Below are 15275 nucleotides of genomic sequence, written 5' to 3' on the forward strand. Positions count from 1 at the left end.
CATACCTCGTCTGGAACAAGGATCAGGGCGATGTAGTTCCCCCTCAAGGGACTGAAAATCTAACCAGAAACAAAGGGGAAGACACACTACCAGGGAGCTGGACTCGAGCCTAGTGTTGTCATGCATCGTTACCCTACGTTCAGGTTTCTATCCTACTTGCATAAGCAAACTACTCCTATCCAGGAAATAGGCAAGCATACAAGCATACAAAATAATTCAAGCATACATCAAATGAGAACAAGCATCTCAAACAGATATCCACATAGCACGCACTATAACCAAACAAGTGGGCTCACACAATAGGTTTGACTGCCTCAGCAAGTCATCTGTACGGGCTGTGTTTGCTCTTAACCTTGCCATTACGAGGCTAAGGTGAAGCAGATGAAAGGTGAAGTGAGGATCAGACCTCACAGCTCTTATCCCTGACCAGGGAGAGCTTCAGACAAGGGAGTGTGGGTCCAGAATGGAGGGATCCTTCTACGCTCAATGACTCTGACTCGATTGTGCGACAGCACAGATCTTGGGTTTGTGCCCCAATGCATCAACACACAGCCGTGTGAGCAGAGGGACGACACACAGAATAGTGGGGGATAGATTGCATATCCCTACCTTCCACCAATTGCCTTGATTAAGGACTTTACCTGCTTAGGCACAATATTAAACAATCACAAACATCGCCTCTTAAGGAGGACTTCAGACAGTTTGCCCGGTCAAATAACAGACCGGGTCTCCAGACTACATGAAGAATAGAAGTCCTACCTCAAGTGGTTTTCACAATCAAGCAGCAGCAAGCGAGTTCAATATGAACTATAAGCAACTAAATGTACCTGAAAACAATCAAGTATCATCAGTACTCAGACAGACAAACATAAACAGCAAATGTTAATCAGTCAGACTATACAAACTGATGCACAACAAAGCAAGCTCAAAGCTCAAGCTCAAGCTTCATAACCTACAAAACCAAGTCATGTTAGTGTACAAACATCAACCAAACTCATTTGAATTAACTTGATTCAATCTCCATACACATTGCGCCTTTTCATCCTGAAAAATCAATCAAATGTTAGAAACTAGACCACTAGGCCAAGCCTAGGGTCCAAAGGTGACAAAATGTAACACCCTTCTAAAATACCCCAAATATTTAATAAAAACAACAAATATATATCAGAGTAAATATGCACCAAGGGTGTCACACAATTCTTCACACCATAATAACTGTCATGCTCTTTATTTAATCAAAACAACATTTTTGCAAAATTCGCAGCGGATAGAATCAACCAACCATTCAAAACATATAACGTTTTACAGGTAAAAAGGTTCAACAATCAACAATAAACAATTAAAACATCCCGTCCCGATGTTACATCTATCAGAGCACGACCCACTACGTAGACTACACTAGACTCCAGGCACTAGCTTCTACTCACTCACTGCTCGTTACCTGAAAAATAGTTGTAAGGGTGAGTTCCTCAATCGATATAATAAGCATTATAAATCATCATGTTATGTTAAGTAAATTTACATGTTAATCACCCTAATCATATCCTGCATTCAGTAAAGGCACATCAACTCAAATATCATACTCAATAACAACGTAAAATGCAACTCAATAACAACATAAAATGCAACTCAAATGAGACTCGACTCGTCATGCATGTGGTACCATTCGGAGTAAAACTCCCAACTTAAAATCATTGCCATTTTAGTGGGCATCAAGGCATAAGCCTTCAACTTTCAACTTAAAATTTGCCAATCCAGGCCAACTTGGTGTGAGCAAAGCTCCGATTTTTGCCAATCCAGGCCAACGTGGTGTGAGCAAAGCTCCGACTTAATGCATATGAATGTACATGGCATACACGACTTTAAATTCCGACAACATAATAATAACAGCAACACAACAAGGTTTTCAACATAATCAACTTATAATCAACGTTGGCTCATCAAGCCTACAACTCAGTATTTTCAACAACTTAACACAACTTATCAACATATTTATATCAACACTTCATAACATAAACTCAACAAAATTACTCATCGAAATCAACGAGAATATGCCAATCACCAATTGTGTTCACAACATTAAAATATCAAATTTTCCAATTTCCAACAGTGTTAACCGGATTACGCCCTGGGTTAACCGGTTAACGCAGGACAAAATACATTTTCTGGAAAAACGCAACAGTGTTAACCGGTTAACGCCCTGGGTTAACCGGTTAACGCAGGCAAAACATCACATTTTCACAAATATAACAGTGTTAACCGGTTAACGCCCTGGGTTAACCGGTTAACGCAGGCAAAACAGTAGTTCCTGCGCTAACACAAGGCAGAATGCAGAGTTCTCCGCATTTTCCGCCGTTGGAGGACTTCCGGACCTCCGATTCAACTTCCGTAAAAAGCTATACGTTCGGAAATTCACAATTAACCCAAACACATATTCAATTACAGCCTAAACACAGTTTCATCCAACGTAATTTTCCAGCATTCATAATCCCAATTAGGGTCAATTCAACGGCTATTACTACCCATGACATGTTAATCTATAATACCCATCAAACGACGATAAACCCCCCATACCTGAGATAATCCGGCAATCTCTAAGCTTCGAGCTTTTCCGTTCTTCAACCTTTGCTCTCTAGCTCTTCCTCTTTGCCTTTTCTCCACCTTTCACCTTTCAGCCGCTTCTCTGTTTCACGTGAAAACTCTTTACCAATACTGAAACCCTTTTTCCTTATTCCAACTTATATATTTTCCAATAATTATTATTCCAAATAATAATAATAATAAAATTTCCAATTATTTAATTAAATTAATAAATATATTATTAACTCAATTTAAATAATTATTTTATTATTATCGGGGTGTTACAACTCTCCCCCACTAAAAGAGTTTTCGTCCTCGAAAACATACCTCAAGCGAATAACTCTGGATAAGACTCTTTCATCTGACTCTCCAGTTCCCAAGTCACATTGCCACCTGCTGGTCCTCCCCAAGCTACCTTCACCAAGGCAATCTCTTTACCCCGCAACTGCTTCAACTCTCGATCCTCAATCCTCATAGGTGATGTTTCAACGGTCAGGTTATCTCTCACCTGTACATCATCTACTTGGACTACATGCGACGGATCATGAATGTACCTCCTCAACTGAGACACATGAAAAACCTCATGCAAATTCGCAAGTGACGGCGGTAAAGCGATACGATAGGCTACCTCTCCGATCCTCTCCAAAATCTGATAAGGACCAATAAATCGAGGTGTCAACTTCTTTGACTTCAAAGCTCGACCAACACCAGTTATCGGAGTAACACGAAGAAACACATGATCTCCCTCTTGAAACTCAAGTGACTTCCTTCTCTTGTCATGATAACTCTTCTGACGACTCTGAGCAATTCTCATCTTCTCCTGAATCATCTTAATCTTTTCCGTAGTTTGTTGAACAATTTCCGGTCCAACCACAGCACTCTCACCGGACTCATACCAACATAAAGGTGTCCGACATCTCCTACCATACAAAGCTTCAAACGGCGCCATACCAATGCTCGAATGAAAACTATTGTTGTAGGTAAATTCAATCAAAGGTAAATAACAATCCCAAGCACCTCCTTTCTCCAAAACACAAGCTCTCAAAAGATCCTCTAGTGACTGAATCGTCCTCTCAGTCTGACCATCAGTCTGCGGATGATATGCAGAACTCAATCTCAGCTTAGTTCCCAAAGCCTTCTGCAAACCTTCCCAGAATTTAGATGTAAATCTAGGATCTCTGTCCGAAACAATACTCGACGGAATACCATGCAAACTTACAATCTTCTCAATATACAACTCAGCTAATCTCTCTAACGGATAATCCATTCTAATCGGAATGAAATGAGCCGATTTCGTCAATCTATCAACAATCACCCAAATAGCTTCAAAATTCTTAATTGTCCTCGGTAAACCAGAAACAAAATCCATACTGATACTATCCCACTTCCACTCTGGAATAGCCAACGGTTGCATTAGCCCAGACGGCTTCTGGTGCTCAACCTTTGACTTCTGGCAAGTCAAACAAGAATAAACAAAACTCGCAATTTCTCTTTTCATTCCCGGCCACCAAAATAACTTCTTCAAATCATGATACATCTTAGTAGCTCCAGGATGAATACTCAGGCCACTACGATGTCCTTCTTCAAGAATACTCTTCTTAAGTTCGGCAACATCCGGAATACACACCCGATTACCAAATTTCAAAACATCATTCTCATCAACTCTGAATTCGCCACCTTGACCTTGATTCACTAGAGTCAACTTATCAACCAAAAGCATATCAGATTTCTGACCCTCTCTGATCTCATCCAGAATACCACTTGTTAACTTCAACATTCCCAATTTAACACTATTGTGAGTACTCTCACACACCAAACTCAAGTCTCTAAACTGCTCAATTAAATCCAATTCCTTAACCATTAACATAGACATATGTAATGATTTCCGACTCAATGCATCAGCCACTACGTTTGCTTTACCCGGATGGTAATTCAAACCAAAGTCATAATCCTTCAGAAACTCTAACCATCTTCTCTGTCTCATATTCAGCTCTTTCTGATCAAACAAATACTTTAAACTTTTATGGTCACTGAAAACCTCAAATCTTGACCCATACAAGTAATGCCTCCATAACTTCAGAACAAACACCACAGCCGCCAACTCTAAATCGTGCGTCGGTTAGTTCCTCTCATGAACCCTTAGCTGTCTCGAAGCATAAGCTATAACCTGCTTATTCTACATCAACACACCACCGAAACCCAACAATGAAGCATCACAGTAAACCTCAAATGGTTCCGACGGACTCGGTAATATCAGAATAGGAGCAATAGTCAACCTTCTCTTTAACTCTTGGAAACCTTCTTCACATTTTGAATCCCAAACAAACGCTTGTCCCTTCCTAGTCAACATCGTCAATGGTAACGCCAACTTAGAAAATCCCTCAATGAACTTCCTATAATAACCAGCCAAACCAAGGAAACTTCGAATCTCAGCAACAGACTCCGGAGCTTCCCACTTAGATACCGCTTCTATCTTAGAAGGATCAACAGCAACTCCACCTCTTGAAATCACATGACCAAGAAAACTAACCTCTCCTAACCAAAATTCACACTTGGATAGTTTAGCAAATAACTTCTTTTCTCGTAGAACTTCTAAAACCACTCTCAAATGTTTAGCATGCTCTTCTTCAGATTTCGAATACACCAAAATATCATCAATAAACACCACCACAAACTTGTCTAGGTACGGATGGAAAATCCTATTCATATACTCCATAAATACTCCAGGCGCATTAGTCACACCAAAAGGCATTACAGAATACTCATAATGTCCATACCTTGTTCTGAAAGCAGTCTTCTGAATATCCTCGGTTTTCACACGGATCTGATGATACCCAGATCTCAAATCTATTTTGCTGAACACACTTGCACCAACCAACTGATCCATCAAATCATCAATCCTCGGCAAAGGATACCGATTCTTGATCGTCACTTTATTCAGTTGCCTGTAGTCCACACACAACCTCATAGTACCTTCTTTCTTCTTAACCAATAGCACTGGTGCACCCCACGGTGACACACTCGGACGAATAAATTTCTTATCCAACAGATCTTCCAACTGACTCTTCAATTCAGTTAACTCAACAGCAGACATACGGTACGGAGCCATCGATATCGGCCTAGTACCAGGTACCAAATCAATCGAGAACTCAACTTCACGCTCTGGTGGTAATTCATTCACCTCTTCCGGAAACACATCAGGAAAATCACACACCACGGCTAGATCGCCAGTCACCAGTTTATCTTTAGCCTCCAAAGTCGCTAACAGCATAAACAACTCTGCCCCATCAGCTACTTCCTCATTCACTTGCCTTGCTGATAGAAACAAACTCTTTCCCTCCTCAATCTCAGGAAAGACCACCGTCTTATCAAAACAATTGATAGAAACTCGGTTGAACACCAACCAGTTCATACCCAGAATAACATCAATCTGCACTAGTGGAAGACACACTAGGTCCATCCCAAAGTCTCTACCAAAAATACTCAAAGGACAATTCAAACAAACCAAAGTAGTAGTCACTGAACCCTTCGCAGGAGTATCAATCACCATACTACCAAACATCTTAGATATCTCTAACTTAAGTTTCACAGCACAATCCAAAGATATAAAGGAATGAGTCGCACCTGTGTCAATAATAGCTACAAGAGGAAAGCCATTAATATAACACGTACCTCGGATAAGTCTGTCCTCACTGGAGGTTTGAGTTCCGGTCAATGCGAACACCTTCCCCGTCTGAGATTTCTTCGGCTTCTGACACTGACTTCCAATATGCCCTTCTTCGCCACAATTAAAACAAATCACTTCCTTGTGCTTGCAATCAGCTATTGCATGGCCAGTCTTACCACAGCGAAAACACCTCTTTACTTCAACAGTGCATACATTACTCTTATGACCAACCTGACCACATTTGAAGCAAACTATACCAGCAGGAGCACCTCCCCCACTAGCCCTCTGAGTCGGAGCAGCTCTTTGCTTCCCTTTTCCAGCTGGAGCATCATACGGCTTGCCACGATTTTGATGTTGCTTGCCTCTGCGGTCACTGACAATCTTGTAATGAGCATTATTGTCTTCTTCAAATATCCTGCAGCTATCAACCAATTCAGTAAAAATGCGTATCTTTTGATACCCAACAACCTTCTTAATTTCAGAGCGCAGTCCGTTTTCAAACTTGATGCACTTTGAAAATTCAGCACCAGCACCAGTGTAATGAGGATAAAATTTGGACAGCTCCACAAATTTCGCAGCATAATCAGTGACAGACATGCTTCCTTGCTTCAGCTCAAGGAACTCAACTTCCTTCTTACCACGGACATCTTCCGGATAATACTTTCTCATGAATTCCCTATGGAATACATCCCAAGTAATGACTTCACCTGCCACGGTCAACCTCTCGTGAGTCTCTAGCCACCAGTCATCAGCTTCGACTGCTAGCATGTGAGTACCATACCGAACCTTCTGAGCTGGAGTGCAATCCATAACACGGAAGATTCTCTCAATCTCTTTCAACCATCCCAAGGCTGCATCTGGATCATGCTTCCCTTTAAACACCGGCGGATTCTCTCTCTGAAAAGTCGCCAAGCTACGTGATCCAGCATCACCACCAGCATTTGGCAAGTTCTGCACAGCTTGTACCATCGCTTGCATTGCGGCAGCCATTGCAGCGTCATTCCTTCCAGCCATTTTCAACTTATCACTACAACACAACTTAAAAGTTAGACTAGTAACAATTACACAATTGTTAGACAGTAACGACACGACAACTGGCCGGACAGACCGACCTGCTCTGATACCACTAATGTAACACCCTTCTAAAATACCCCAAATATTTAATAAAAAACAACAAATATATATCAGAGTAAATATGCACCAAGGGTGTCACACAATTCTTCACACCATAATAACTGTCATACTCTTTATTTAATCAAAACAACATTTTTGCAAAATTCGCAGCGGATAGAATCAACCAACCATTCAAAACATATAACGTTTTACAGGTAAAAAGGTTCAACAATCAACAATAAACAATTAAAACATCCCGTCCCGATGTTACATCTATCAGAGCACGACCCACTACGTAGACTACACTAGACTCCAGGCACTAGCTTCTACTCACTCACTGCTCGTTACCTGAAAAATAGTTGTAAGGGTGAGTTCCTCAATCGATATAATAAGCATTATAAATCATCATGTTATGTTAAGTAAATTTACATGTTAATCACCCTAATCATATCCTGCATTCAGTAAAGGCACATCAACTCAAATATCATACTCAATAACAACGTAAAATGCAACTCAATAACAACATAAAATGCAACTCAAATAAGACTCGACTCGTCATGCATGTGGTACCATTCGGAGTAAAACTCCCAACTTAAAATCATTGCCATTTTAGTGGGCATCAAGGCATAAGCCTTCAACTTTCAACTTAAAATTTGCCAATCCAGGCCAACGTGGTGTGAGCAAAGCTCCGATTTTTGCCAATCCAGGCCAACGTGGTGTGAGCAAAGCTCCGACTTAATGCATATGAATGTACATGGCATACACGACTTTAAATTCCGACAACATAATAATAACAGCAACACAACAAGGTTTTCAACATAATCAACTTATAATCAACGTTGGCTCATCAAGCCTACAACTCAGTATTTTCAACAACTTAACACAACTTATCAACATATTTATATCAACACTTCATAACATAAACTCAACAAAATTATTCATCGAAATCAACGAGAATATGCCAATCACCAATTGTGTTCACAACATTAAAATATCAAATTTTCCAATTTCCAACAGTGTTAACCGGATTACGCCCTGGGTTAACCGGTTAACGCAGGACAAAATACATTTTCTGGAAAAACGCAACAGTGTTAACCGGTTAACGTCCTGGGTTAACCGGTTAACGCAGGCAAAACAACACATTTTCACAAATATAACAGTGTTAACCGGTTAACGCCCTGGGTTAACCGGTTAACGCAGGCAAAACAGCAGTTCCTGCGCTAACACAAGGCAGAATGCAGAGTTCTCCGCATTTTCCGCCGTTGGAGGACTTCCGGACCTCCGATTCAACTTCCGTAAAAAGCTATACGTTCGGAAATTCACAATTAACCCAAACACATATTCAATTACAGCCTAAACACAGTTTCATCCAACGTAATTTTCCAGCATTCATAATCCCAATTAGGGTCAATTCAACGGCTATTACTACCCATGACATGTTAATCTATAATACCCATCAAACGACGATAAACCCCCCTTACCTGAGATAATCCGGCAATCTCTAAGCTTCGAGCTTTTCCGTTCTTCAACCTTTGCTCTCTACCTCTTCCTCTTTGCCTTTTCTCCACCTTTCACCTTTCAGCCGCTTCTCTGTTTCACGTGAAAACTCTTTACCAATACTGAAACCCTTTTTCCTTATTCCAACTTATATATTTTCCAATAATTATTATTCCAAATAATAATAATAATAAAATTTCCAATTATTTAATTAAATTAATAAATATATTATTAACTCAATTTAAATAATTATTTTATTATTATCGGGGTGTTACAACAAAAATGTCTAAACAGCAAGGGATCTCTAACCAAAGTCAAATTAATGTCAAACAAAAGCCAACACAATTAGTCCCATGCTCATACCATTCATTATATTCATTTCATGCACTAAACAATTCAATTTAGGTCAAATGGAACACCAAACATCCAAACAGAACTATTGCATTCAATTCCATGTCAAAACAAATCCAAAAATCCTCAAATAATTTACACCTAAACAGGATATATTCAAGGTATGGCATGTCAAATTTTAGCTCAATTGGACAAAGGGAACCATGTCAATGAAAATCAACAAAAACAGACACAATTATATGAGCCAAATCACAACATCAACACATGCATTCACTTCAAAAATTCATAAGTCAATGAAAACAATAAAGAAATGAATGGGACCAGAAGCATCATGTCCTATCATGTGTCTATAACCAGCATACCAAATTTCATGTTCATTCAATACCATATGAGCATTTCACAAAGATAATACCAACCTATGTCACACAAACTTGCATATTTGACCAATAGAGATGAAAAATACCAATCAAATTAAAAATGCAATGGAAAAATCCAGAAAAATTCATATGGCATCTCAACATATTCATGAACATCCATGCAAAATTTCATTCCATTCTAACAAGCCTAGGTCATGAAAATAAATCCAGCAAGTTAACCTAGCTAGGTGTGACACAAATTGTCACACCTAGATTCAAAAATTCGTAACTCAATCACCAGGTATCAAAAATTCACAAAATGTACATGTAAATCACCATTGGCATGTCTACAATCACTACAAAAATTTTCAAACATTTATTTCAAGGCATGAGTATTTCACATCAAAAATGGCAAAAGGTACACAAAAATGACCTAAGTCAAACATCTCTAAGTCAAACCTATTTTCTCCATGCACAATTTCCAAAAATAGGTCAACAAAATTCTAGAGAGAATTAGGAAGTCAACAAAAAAATCCACATATTTTTCTGATCATTAAAATATTTTTTATGAATTTTCTAATATTTATGTGATTTGTAAATAATTATTTAGATAATATTATTAATTAAAATGAATTAGAAAGCTTCAGTGGCAAATTAGTGTGTATTTGATGATGAAATCCAAAAACAGATGTAGAAGATGATGAATAGAGATTGGATCAACAAGAATTTTCGAATTCCATGGAGAATTGGCAAAGATTTCTTGATTTTTGTGTGATGTGTTCTTGAGAGAAGTTGGAAAATTTGGAGAGTTTTTGATTGTGATTTGTGAATTGTGATTTGTTATGGTTAGTTAGGATTAGGATTATATATTCCAACTTAATCAATGCTTAATCACACCAATTAGCAAAAATGCCAATGATTAGTGAAATGTGTCATTTTCAAGCTAGGGGCAAAATTGAACTTTCACATGCCAGCTCATGACAGCTCATTGCCACCTCACACACCTCCTAAACACCTGTCATGAGCTGTTGCCATTTGTCTCATGTTCATTGGACATGTATTTTAGAATTTCCACATGTGATGGCTATGTCATATATTTTCAAGTTCATTTTAAAAGCCAATTTCCAAACCATGAAGCCTTGGCATGTTATGAATATTCCAACAAGTTTCAAATGCCATTTTTGAAGTGTTGCAAAAATCCCCATCCAAAAATTCCCATTATTTCTCAAGTTGGACAATTTTGCCCCTGGTTCATTTAACTGTCCAGTTGAAATTTGACTTTTTGCATTGACCATTTTTGAAGAAATCCAATTATGCACCATGAAAGTACATGTCAAATGGAGTTTGTGCATATAAAGAACATCCAATTTGGACACTCCATGTGGAAGTTATGCCCTCCTGATTATGGGTCATTTTTGAAATTCACTGGACCATAACTTGACAACCATACATGGGATTTTCAAGTTCTTGGACTTTTTGGAAAGGTGAGAACAAGATCTACAACTTTCATGTTGAACAAATTTTCATTTGAAGCTTCCTTGGACACGTGGTCTTGAGGTCAAAAACTTTCCACTTTTGGAAACTTCTATTACAAGTCACTTTCTATTTTTGGCAGTTTTTGTTCTGACTTGATTTTCTTTATTCTTAAGCTTTGACATGTCAAATAACACTTGTTTCAACATGAATGAAGTGTATCCAACTCATTTTCACCTCCAAATCCATTAAATCATGTACAGTTGACCACCGTTGACTTTTTCACTGACAGATGAATTTGGCAATGCATAGGTCAAGTTAAGCCCCAATCTACAGATGAAATGGCTCAAGGGTGAAACCCTAGCCTCAATAAGCATAATACAATCATGGGAAGATCCCCATATACATCATAGACCCCATCTCCTTGCTATGCCCTGATTAGCCCAATGCAACTGATTAGGGTTGACCAGTGGTCAAAACCCTAATCTCAAGGAATAAGCTTCAATCTCCTGATGATGACAAACCATGATGATGATGATGTATCATTGTAATCAAGATGAAGACCAATATCCTTTGAGAATCACAAAACCCTAATTCACAGCCCAATCCTCAGATGGCCAATGATCAGTCAATAAAACCCTGGCTTGCACTTTGACTTCCTCATCTTCTGAACAAGACTTGGGAGGATGACTTGCACAATGTAACCACATGATATGCAATATGCAATGCCTAATGACCTAAAATGATATGCAATATATGCTAAGCTAGTCCCAAGAGAGGAGGGCAAATTTTGAGGTGTTACACCGAGTACTATGGCACAAATTTACACGTTAGACTCGCGTCCTTACTCCGAGGGACCTAAGATGTTCGGGTAATACCTAAGTTTTCAAATTTCCCCAATGACTATAATCCGAGCCTCTCTTCTCTCAAACTATATATACTTTCTCATCTTCCCCAGAACCGAAGCTTGTCATAAAAGAATTTCACAATCTTAGTATTGGGAAAAATACGAAAATATGGTCGTAATGCATCAATCAAACTAGAAAGTTATTAAAAACAAGGAAGAAACAAAACTATAAACTGTAAGGAGTAAAAATTTGATAGAAATATGCCAGAAAATAAATAGATACCCCTCAAACTTGAACCAAATGCCGTCCTCAATGTTTAAGCGTAACATGAGTTGAGCTATCAAGGTTCCTACTAAAAAGAAACAACAAAAATAAAAATGTAAGTACGAAAGAACCGTGAGTTTCCTCCCACTAAGAGCTTTGTTTAACGTCTTTTAGCTTGACGGTTTATGAGTACAGGCACTCAAAGTGGTTCCTTCAAGATCAAACACGCCCCTTGGTCAACAATATCCCTAGAGGCATATTGTTTCAACCTTTTCCCATTCACGGTAAATGGTCCCGTGGACTCACTCCAAATTTCAATTGCTCCATACGGTGTTACCTTCTTCAAAACAAAGGGCATGACCGTATTTTTATGGGAAAAAGCTTAAGTATTGACTTAAATAGTAAGAGCAAGTCTCCTTCTTTGAATATCCCCAAAGTGCATCATCGAGTTTAGAGGACCAATCTTTCCTAGAGAGGGAGATCGTGTTTTCTAAAATGGATTTTATCTATCTATTACAGACCTTGACTTTCCCACTAGTTTTGACCAGTTGACTTTCTCTTGTCAACCACCATGAACCAACTTGCTAGCTTGATGTTCTCTTGAATTAGGATACCTAGATGAATTAGGATTTCCAAGGTAAACAAACTCCAAACTCTTGATGATTTCTTGATCAAAATGATACGCGAAGATCATGGGGATCCATATATGATGCTTAGAGCCAATGAAAACTGTAGCGGTAAATTCATGATCATCAAGCTATGGATAAGCAAGACATCAAATAATAAGAGTCGCCACCGCGCTTTTATTGTTTCCAAGGGAAAAGGGAAAAAGTACGAATAAAACCCAAAAGTAAGAAGTTTTCAAATCAAAACTAATAAAATGTCAGAGATTACAGGTGAGGGGGTTGGTTACACAGAGGAAAGGTGTTAGCACCCAAAGTGTCCTAGATATTCCTAGAGAGCCCTTTTTTGTGTGCATATGTATTTTGTACAAAGTGATGTTTACAAACAAATAGAATGAGGGGATGAGAAAAGAATTCATTGATTATATTTTTGTGTTTGACAAGAATTTTGGACTTGTGCCTACGTACCAACATAAAAATGAGGGATCAAAACCTCGTAGTTCGTGATACAAATTTCAAAGTGGATGCATAACTTTTAACAAAAATTTAGTTTGAGAGGCACCAAGGCCTAAAAATGGTTTGAATGAGTTAGTTCTTTTTGGATTTTGAAAGTTTAAGTCAAGTATAGTTAAGTCTATTTACAAGTTTGATTTAAGAAAAGAAGTTTGAAAATGCAATGACATAAGGCCAACGTTTCTAGTTTGCAATGTGGTCAAAGTTTAGAATAAAACTATTTCAAGCAAAGAAGAATTTTTAAAAGGAGGAAGAGATTTTGAAATTAAAGAAATGGGGAGGAGATGAAGAGACTAATCCTATGTACAAAATTAAAAGTTAAGAGTTGAAAAGATCTGACCAATGGGTAGCAATCCAATAGACAAGAATGTCTTATAGAAACCCAAATTCCCTTGGACATTTTGAATCAAGCAACACACAATGCACAATTATATCAATCTTGAAGATCAAGGAATCAAATAAAGATAGCCACATCCAAGCTTAGCCACTCCATGATCTTCTTCAAATTAGCCCATGTAGCAGATGAATTCCACAAGTCACAGGTTCAAAATAACGACTTCACAATGATCATGTTGCATATGAACTCAAATGGATCTTCAAAGATGTATCAAATGAAGTTTCAAATTGAAATCACTTGGTTACACAAATGTTGGCATTGGCCAAGTCCTTTAGCATAGGGAGGTTGCCTAGATTCTAAGTCCAATTTGTCCAAGATCAAGTCAACAATCCACACAAAAGTGTTTTTAGGTTTTTTTGTTGTTATTATGTACATTAATGGTCAAAGACCACATAAACAAACAAAATATACACAAACAAGATATATCACGCAGTATGGTCCAAGTGGATAAAGTGAAAATGACATTAACATAAACAATTAGAATGGTATGAATAATGGAAAAAGAATAGAACTTAAAAATTAAAGTGCATTAAAATAAAGGACTTGAAATTAAATGTTAGTTGTTAATAAGTTAGAAGTTAGTATTGTTTTGCTTTTGCTTTTCATTTTTAAGTCATTCTTTGGAGAACACTCAACCCACTTATCACAAACATGGATCCTTGAGCCAAGACATCTTCCATAGGAAGGAAAAAAGTCCAAGTTTGTCTCGATACATATCTTAAGGACATCATTTAATCGATCAAGACAACAATAAAATAATTTACCAAAATTAGAAAAATCATTCATAAATACCTCTATTGAGTTTTCAACCATGTCAAAAAAATAGAAAGCATGCACCTTTAGAACGTTGTTGGCGTATTACATAGTTTGAAAGGCATCCTCTGATATGCAAATACTCAGAATAGGCATGTAAATGAGGTTTTCTTTTGATCAGTGAGGTCTGTAGCAATTTGGTTGTATCCTGAATATCCATTCAGAAAATAGTAGTAAGCTTGTCTGACTAATCTCTCAAGCATTTGGTCCATAAATGACAATGTAAAATGGCTCTTCAGTGTACCTAGATTTAACCTGCGATAGTTAATATGGATTCTCCATCGATTAGCACTATAGGTTAGGATTAATTCATTTTTTTCATTACGAATAACAGTGGTGCCCTCTTTTTTTTGGAACTACATGCGCTGGGCTTACCCACAAACTGTCATTGAGGTTGAACAACCGGTCTAAATTCGTCAACCAGTTTGATTTTATGCATGCAATATGCTAGACTAATACCTTTCAAATCTGCTACATTCCACCCCCAATGTTCTTTGTTTTCTTTTAGTACTTGTATCAACTTTTCTTCTTCACTTTTGATAGAGTACTACTGATAATTATGGGGTGCCTATTTCCTTGACTTATAAAAACATATTACAGATACTCAGGGAGTTCTTTTAGTTTGAGTTCCATTGGTTTCTCCTTACTACTCCATCCTAATTCTTCAAAAAATTTATAAGCACGATCCAACCGTGCTGCTTGCAATTGTAGAACCAAATTATTTACCTCAACATCATCGTCATCTTTGCATGTTCCCTTAATAGATTGTACCAAAACTTT

The sequence above is a fragment of the Lathyrus oleraceus genome, chromosome 7 (genome assembly GCF_024323335.1).
Source record: "Lathyrus oleraceus cultivar Zhongwan6 chromosome 7, CAAS_Psat_ZW6_1.0, whole genome shotgun sequence".
Lineage (NCBI taxonomy): Eukaryota > Viridiplantae > Streptophyta > Magnoliopsida > Fabales > Fabaceae > Lathyrus > Lathyrus oleraceus.